Below are 7,253 nucleotides of genomic sequence, written 5' to 3'. Positions count from 1 at the left end.
AATATTAAAATTAATTTTAAACTATCTACTGCACTGAAATCTCAAGTTTCGAGGATTTATAAATAATGTGGAGTGAAATGCAATAATCAGTCAAATTTTAGCTGTCATGACCCTTTTAAGTGAATATAAAAAATAGTTCAAGCACATGGTACCAACATAAGAAACACTACAGAATTATATAAAATGTCACTGAACTACGAGCATGTAAATGAATTAAGCTGCTAAATTTGAAAACACACAAGATGCGGGCAGAGTCAATAAATAGAGCCCTAGAACATGATTTTTTCCACCTCCTCACCTTCAGGTGCATTATCAGCTTTGGTTTAGTGACTTCACATAAAAACAGAACCTCATCTTGGCGTAGAACTTCTCTGGTGAAGAGTCATTTTTCTGTCATGGATAGGACATCCAGGCTCGGGAACCTCTGGGATTTCCAAAAAATATCGCAAAATCACGAATGCTGCTTGTGTTATACTTAATTTTTGAAATGAAATAAATAAAACAAAGCTACTTTTCCAGCGTGTTTACGGGCTTTACAAGCTCAGCAGACGTATAAAGAAGACCTCGCTGGTCAAAGTTCGAGTTGTTGTTGGTTCACAAGCAGGGAAAGGCGCAGTATCTGTCACACTTGCTCTGTGGACACCTGAACCGCGCCGTAAGGGAAGGGAGGAAGGTGGGAGGGAAAGTGGAAAGAGAGAAAGGGGAGCCGTAGTGGAGGGCTACGGAGTAATTTCGACCACCTGGGGATCTTTAACGTGCGCTGACATCGCACAGCACACGGACGCCACTTCGTTTCGCCTCCTCGCTGCCTGAAGCCAACACAGCATCCTGAAATACCTCAAAAGAAAACGAATTCTTCTCAAACTTTGACCGGGGTGGTGCAGTGGTAAGACGCCCGACTACTGTGCCGGAGTTCCCGGGATCGAATCCCGGCCTCGGCGGCTGCGTTTCGATGGAGGCGAAACGAAGTGGCGTCCGTGTGCTGTGCGATGTCAGCGCACGTTAAAGATCCCCAGGTGGTCGAAATTACTCCGTAGCCCTCCACTACGGCCCCCCTTTCTCTCTATCCACTTTCACTCCCACCTTCATCCCTTCCCTTACGGCGCGGTTCAGGTGTCCACAGAGCAAGTGTGACAGATACTGCGCCTTTCCCTTCCTATGAACCAACCAACCAACCAACCAACTTTGATGAAGTGGCGTCCGTGTGCTGTGCGATGTCGTCAAAGTTTGAGAAGAATTCGTTTTCTTTTGAGGTATTTCAGGATGCTATGCTGGCTTCAGGCAGAGAGGAATATCTCCAGCAAAAAATTTGGAGGACGCTTAAGCTTCGCCTTCAAGAGTGGAACGCGATAGCGTTATTGCACCTCGTTCGCACCGCCCACTCATTCGCTCGGTATGCTCTTGAGTCACACAAAGACATAGTTTTCATACTCAACACTTCTAAGTGCACTGTACAGCTTTTTTCTAATTATTTGTTCAAACAAGTGCTTCTAATCTACATTATCGCACTGTGTTGCGCACACTACAACGCTTCTTGCTCCCGTGTTCCTTTAGCGTTCACACGCACTGAGTATGTCGGTCAGTCACACATCGCAGGGGACGCTTTCCCAGCAGAAGCGCTACGGCGCAGCGAGTCAGAGGCGTCCGGCATCAGACGCTGCACCTAGCAATCGCGCTGTGAGCGGAAAGAGGAGCCGCGTCGCCTAAACACCACTGTTCGAGTGACGCACGCTGGATGTTGGAAGGGGAGAGAGCGAGAAAACTTATTAAACGCAAGGGTATTGGGGCATCCTCGCACCGGTACCCGCGCGGCCCGAAGGGGAGAAGCGGGTGAGCGAAGATAGTGATCTAAAGGAAGGAAAGACGCTTGATTTTACAACCCGTGAGGGTGCACGGCGAAACGTCAGGGGCGAGTGGCGCGCCAAGTGTCGGGGCAGCGCCGCACATTGCGAGGAGGGGTTCTTTGTGTTTGCCGCAAGATGGCTTTGCATGTGCGCAGAAGAAATGTAGCGGAAACGTACTTCGCTACTCGTGTAACTGCGACTTCTGTAAGTAACATGCTCATAATTACCGATATACACCGCAGTATAACGTTCTACGGCACGTTTCTAAGGCAACACCGCATTCACTAGAAGCGCTTTTGTACCGCTTTCAACCATCGAACTCGTGGCTTCTATGGTTTTGGAGTGTTGTGACGCGATTGGATCTCGAGTGGCAATGATACAGCTGGATCTCGCCAAAGCATTCGATCGCGTTTCGCACGATGCCTTGTTCGAAGTATTGGCACACTCAAACATAGGGCGAGTGATTGAGGAAGGTGTTCGAATGGTGTATGCGAACTGCACGACACGGATAATTGTGAATGGAGAGCTCACTGACAGCATTCGTGTGCTGTCGTCAGTGAGGCAAGGCTGCCCCCTGTCACCCCTGCTGTTTGCGGCCTACCTCGAGCCTCTCTGCCGGTCTACCATAAACAATGATCGTATAACTGGTTTTATGCTACAGTCAGCACAGGTCAAAATGCTGGCATATGCAGATGACATCGCTGTATTTTGTTCAAGCAGAGAAAGCATTCAGGAAGTTACTGTCCTTGTTGAAAATGTCTGCCGACAGACAGGCTGTGAAGTAAATTGGGAAAAAAGTGCCGGTTTCTGGAATGGAGACCGGGATGTTACGCCTGAATACTTTTCTCGTTTGCAATGGTCAAAATTGCCGACCCAGTATTTAGGCGTGCCGCTTGAATCGTATCAAGATCCCACCCCTTTCTGGGCTGGCCAAGCACAGAGGGCGAGAGAGAAAGCTGATTCATGGCAGGGCAAGCCGTTGTCAATGTTCTCACGCGCTTATGTGTGCAATGTTTTCCTTGTGGCAAAGATATGGTACGTAGGTGGTAAAAATATTTTAATGAAAATGATTAGGAGGTTGTAGCGGCGGTTGGAGTCCTCAGTCCGGAACCCCATTGGCGTAGGCTGCTGTCCGCGCTCTTCCGATGAGTTCTTTTTGAACCCTTGCGTCCGAGCTGGTCAGAGCTGCCTCCCACCCCTCCTGCGTTGGCTGGTTATTAATAGTGACAGTCTGATTTCGCTGGCATGCCCACACCATATGGTATAGGTCCGCCTTCTCCCCGCAGAATTTGCATTGTGAGTCAAATGACTCTGGATCTATTGCGTGTAGTCTGCGTGGATTGTTAAAAGTGTTGGTCTGTAGCTTGCGGAGGTGTATCTCCTCCCCTTTGTCTAGTGTCTTTGCCGGTGGAGGGTAGACCCGGCGAGATAATCTTAAGTGCTGAAGTATTTCGGTGTAAGTTAGCAATGGGATAGGAGGTTCCACGAGATCCGTATTGGGTGCCCGGGGGAGAAATGCTCGGGCTGAGGCGTGTGCGCTCTCGTTCCCTGGGATGCCCTGGTGACCTGGTACCCATACTAAGTGTTTATCCATGGGTTGGTAGCCACGGGTGTAACTATCTTGCAGGATTTTAGCTGCTAGCGGTGCAATCCTGCCCCTGATGTAATTGCGATATGCTGTCTGTGAATCTGTAAGAATGTATTCTGAGGTAGTGTGTGTCGCAGCTAGGGCAATTGCCACTTCCTCCGCAGCCAGTGTGTCATGGCTGTGTAATATTAGTCCATCCACTGTTTTATCTTGGTGTACTACCGCAACGGCCGCCATTCCCTGTTCAGGACCCGCAGCATCGACATAGAACACGCCCTCGCGCCCGCCGTAGTGCCTTTTTATAGCTTCCGCTCGTGCTTGTCTTCTTGGCTGGTGAAAGTCGGGGTGCATATTCCTCGGTAATGGAGTTCCCTTGAATTGTCCTCTCCATGAGGCTGGGATGTCGCTTTTAGGGTCTAGCTGTTCGGGGCAATTGATGTTCAAATCGTTCAAGACTTGTCGGCCAGTCAGAGTCGTGGAGAGTCGTACCACCTGCGCCGTGAGGTGTGCCTCAATCAGCTCGTCTACCGTGTTGTGGACGCCCAGTCGTAAAAGCCGGTCCGTCGATGTCGTAAGAGGGAGGCCCAGGGCCTTCTTGTAGGCTGTTCTGATTATGACGTCGAGGTTCTTGATGTCAAACTTCTTGAGACGAAGGTAGGGTGCCGCATAGACGATGCGGCTCACGACGAAGGCCTGCACCAGTCGGAGAGTATCTTCTTCGCGCATCCCTGATTTCCGCGTCGTTATTCTGGCGATCATCCTGCCGACTTGCTCGCTCACGAGGCGGAGTTTCTGGATGGCGAGGTGGTTGTTGCCCTTGTTATTGATGCATAGACCCAGTATCTTAACGGTCTGAACTTCCTTTATGGGTGAGTTGTCAACGTGGATGTCGATCGTGGCCTGATTTTTGTGCTGGCGGAAGACTAGGAGTTCACATTTTTCGGGAGAGCAGGTTAGTCCACACGCTCGTGCATAATTCTGAACTGTTGTTGCCGCTGTTTGTAGTTGTTCTTCCATCATTCCCATACTACCCCTAGTTGTCCAGATGGTTATATCGTCAGCGTACAGGGCGTGTCGTATGCCCTGTATCTGATTTAGAAGAGGTGGAAGATTGCGGAGTGCAATATTGAACAGAAGTGGGGATAATACTGCCCCTTGCGGAGTGCCTCTCGTGCCCATCTTCACTTGCGTTGTTTGTTTAGTGCCGATGCTGATGTTGACTGTTCTGTCTTTAAGGAAATCATAGATGTATGAGTAGACTCGCTGGCCACAGTTAGTGGTCTGGAGATTTTGGAGGATTGTGGAATGTTTGACATTGTCAAACGCTCCTTTGAGGTCGAGGGATAGAAGTGCTCGGTCACTGTTTCTGCGTGCTGGATCAATGACTTCGCGTTTGAGTTGCAGAAGCACATCATGGGTGGACAGATGTGCTCTGAATCCAAACATCGTGCGTGGCAGTAGCTCGTTGTTCTCTAGATAGTTGGAGAGACGTGCGTGGACTGCCTTTTCCATGAGTTTGCCTGCGCACGACGTGAGGGATATGGGGCGTAGGTTTTCAATGCTGATTTTCTTGCCGGGTTTGGGGATAAAGTGTACATTGGCTGTTTTCCATGCCTGTGGAATGGTGCCGATGCGCCAGCATTCGTTAACGTAATCAGTAAGTTGCTGCAGTGCCTCCGTGCCGAGGTTGGTTAGAAGTCCGACCGTAATTTTGTCTTGTCCCGGGGCTGTACCTCGGCGCATATCTGCTAGTGCTGCTATGATTTCTTCTAAAGTGAAGTCTTTATCTAGGTCTTCGTTCGGTTCCCCCCGGTATTCTGGATTTGAGGGTTCTGCGTCTCTCGAAGTGCAGATATAGCGACGCGTGAGTTCATCCATGAGTTCATCATCCGTGCCTTGAAAGTTGTGTAAGGCTCGATGCAAATTCCTACGTTGTTCACTCTTCGATTTCGGTGGATCAATTAGGCATCGGAGAAGGTTCCACGTAGTCTTGCTGTCTAGGCGACCTTTGAGGGATTCGCACCTTTTTAGCCAATTGGTGCGAGCGAGGTCCCATGCGTATTGGTCTGCTTGAGTAGTTAGCTTCGCTATTCGAATTCTGAGTTTTCGATTGTGCCTTTGTTTCTTCCACCGTTTTATGAGACTACGCCTAGCTTCCCAAAGGTGTAGAAGATGGTTGTCAACAGCTGGGCTGTCCTCCGTGGTGGCAAGGGTTTTTGTGAGGTTTTCTTTAAGGTCGAGAATAGATGCCGCCCACTCTTCGTAACTAGTTATTTGTTCCGATGTAACTAGTTTAGTATCCTTCCTGAATTTCTCCCAGTCTGTCATTCTGGCTTGCCCACGAGGTTTGCTGTGCTTGTTGCTTTCAAAGATGGTCTGCAGCATGTAGTGATCGCTGCCTAAGGTCTCTCCCGTATTGAGCCACTCATAGTTGCGGGCGTTGCGGACGAGCGTCAGGTCGGGGGAGGTATCCCGAGTTATGCTGGTACCGACTCGAGTCGGATGCTGCGGGTCAGTAAGTAAGGTGAGTGCCATGTCAGCGATGGCGGAAGCTAGTTTCCTGCCTTTAGTGTCTTCCTTTGGATATCCCCATAATGGGCTAGAAGCGTTAAAGTCGCCGACTATAGCTAGGGGAGCTGTGTGAGCTTCTCTTAGTGCTTTGATAAAGATAGCGTCAAAGGCTGCGCGGCGCTGTTTGGGGCGACTATATATATTGAGTATATAGGTGCCCTTGCTGTTACGGTGTTGTGGTAGCAACTTTATGAAGGTATATTCAATGTCGCTGTGTAGGTCAAGGTCTACAGTGGTTGCTGTGCATGATTTGTGGACCAAAATACATGTCGAGGGGTTTGTTTGATGTGTTGAGTATCCTCTGATCTTAGCCTCCATATTTACTTCTTGCAGGGCTATTATTTGCGGCGCATGAGAATAAGAGTCTATGTATTGTTGTAATGTTTCCCTCTTGCGCTTTAGTCCCCTGCAGTTCCATTGTAGGATGGTGAGTTTAGGTCTTGGTTGTGGCGCCATGTTGAGGATTAGAAATGTGTGTCGGATCCTGTGGTGGATCTTCAGGTTCTTTATCAAGTTCAGGGATGACTAGGCGACGATTTCCCATTTTGCCCTGTAGTTTTGTGCCCTTGTTGTGAGAAACATCCGAATATTCCTGAATTTTTCGGTCAATTCTAATCTCCTGCGCTTGCATCCTGATTAGAACTGGTTCAAGTTTTTCCATCATGGGCTTGATGACTGATTCTAACATGCTTTTGATTGTCGTCTCGATCATAATTTGTAATTTATTGGCCATGAGATCTTGGACTGTGTTTTCCAAGCGGGTAATGCGGTCCTGTGTTTCGGTGTTCTCAATAAATTGCGGCATGGGTGCCTGCGGTGCTGCTGCCTGCGGTTGTGGTACCTGCGGCATTGGCGCCTGCTGTGGCGTCTCTAGTGCAGTTTGCCTGTCGATAGTGCTAGTATTTAGCTCCTGTGGGTACGGAGGGTGTACCTCTTCCTTGTCCTCCTCCATCGGACATGCCTGTTGTGTCAATGGAGGTAATGTGTTCTTCGGGTTGGCTGCGACGCCTAATTGCTCTTTTAATTTCCTATTTTCTGATTTTAGTTTCTCGATCTCTGCTTTAAGTTGTTTGTAAGCCAACGCTTCGGGGGAGGAGGCAGCTACATCTGCCCAGCTCACCTTGCCGTCGTTGCGCTGGTCCTTGTAATGGGGTCCTGTTGTTTTCTCAGCTGGACGACTGCCGGTGGGGTGCGACGCCTTGTCGCTAGTGCCACGTCCTTTGCTTGATGACCGGGAGCCGCGTGGTCCT

This window comes from Amblyomma maculatum, chromosome 1 (assembly GCF_055883805.1).
Source record: "Amblyomma maculatum isolate TAMU_Amacu chromosome 1, ASM5588380v1, whole genome shotgun sequence".
NCBI lineage: Eukaryota > Metazoa > Arthropoda > Arachnida > Ixodida > Ixodidae > Amblyomma > Amblyomma maculatum.
Note: the sequence above shows the minus strand (reverse complement) of the source record.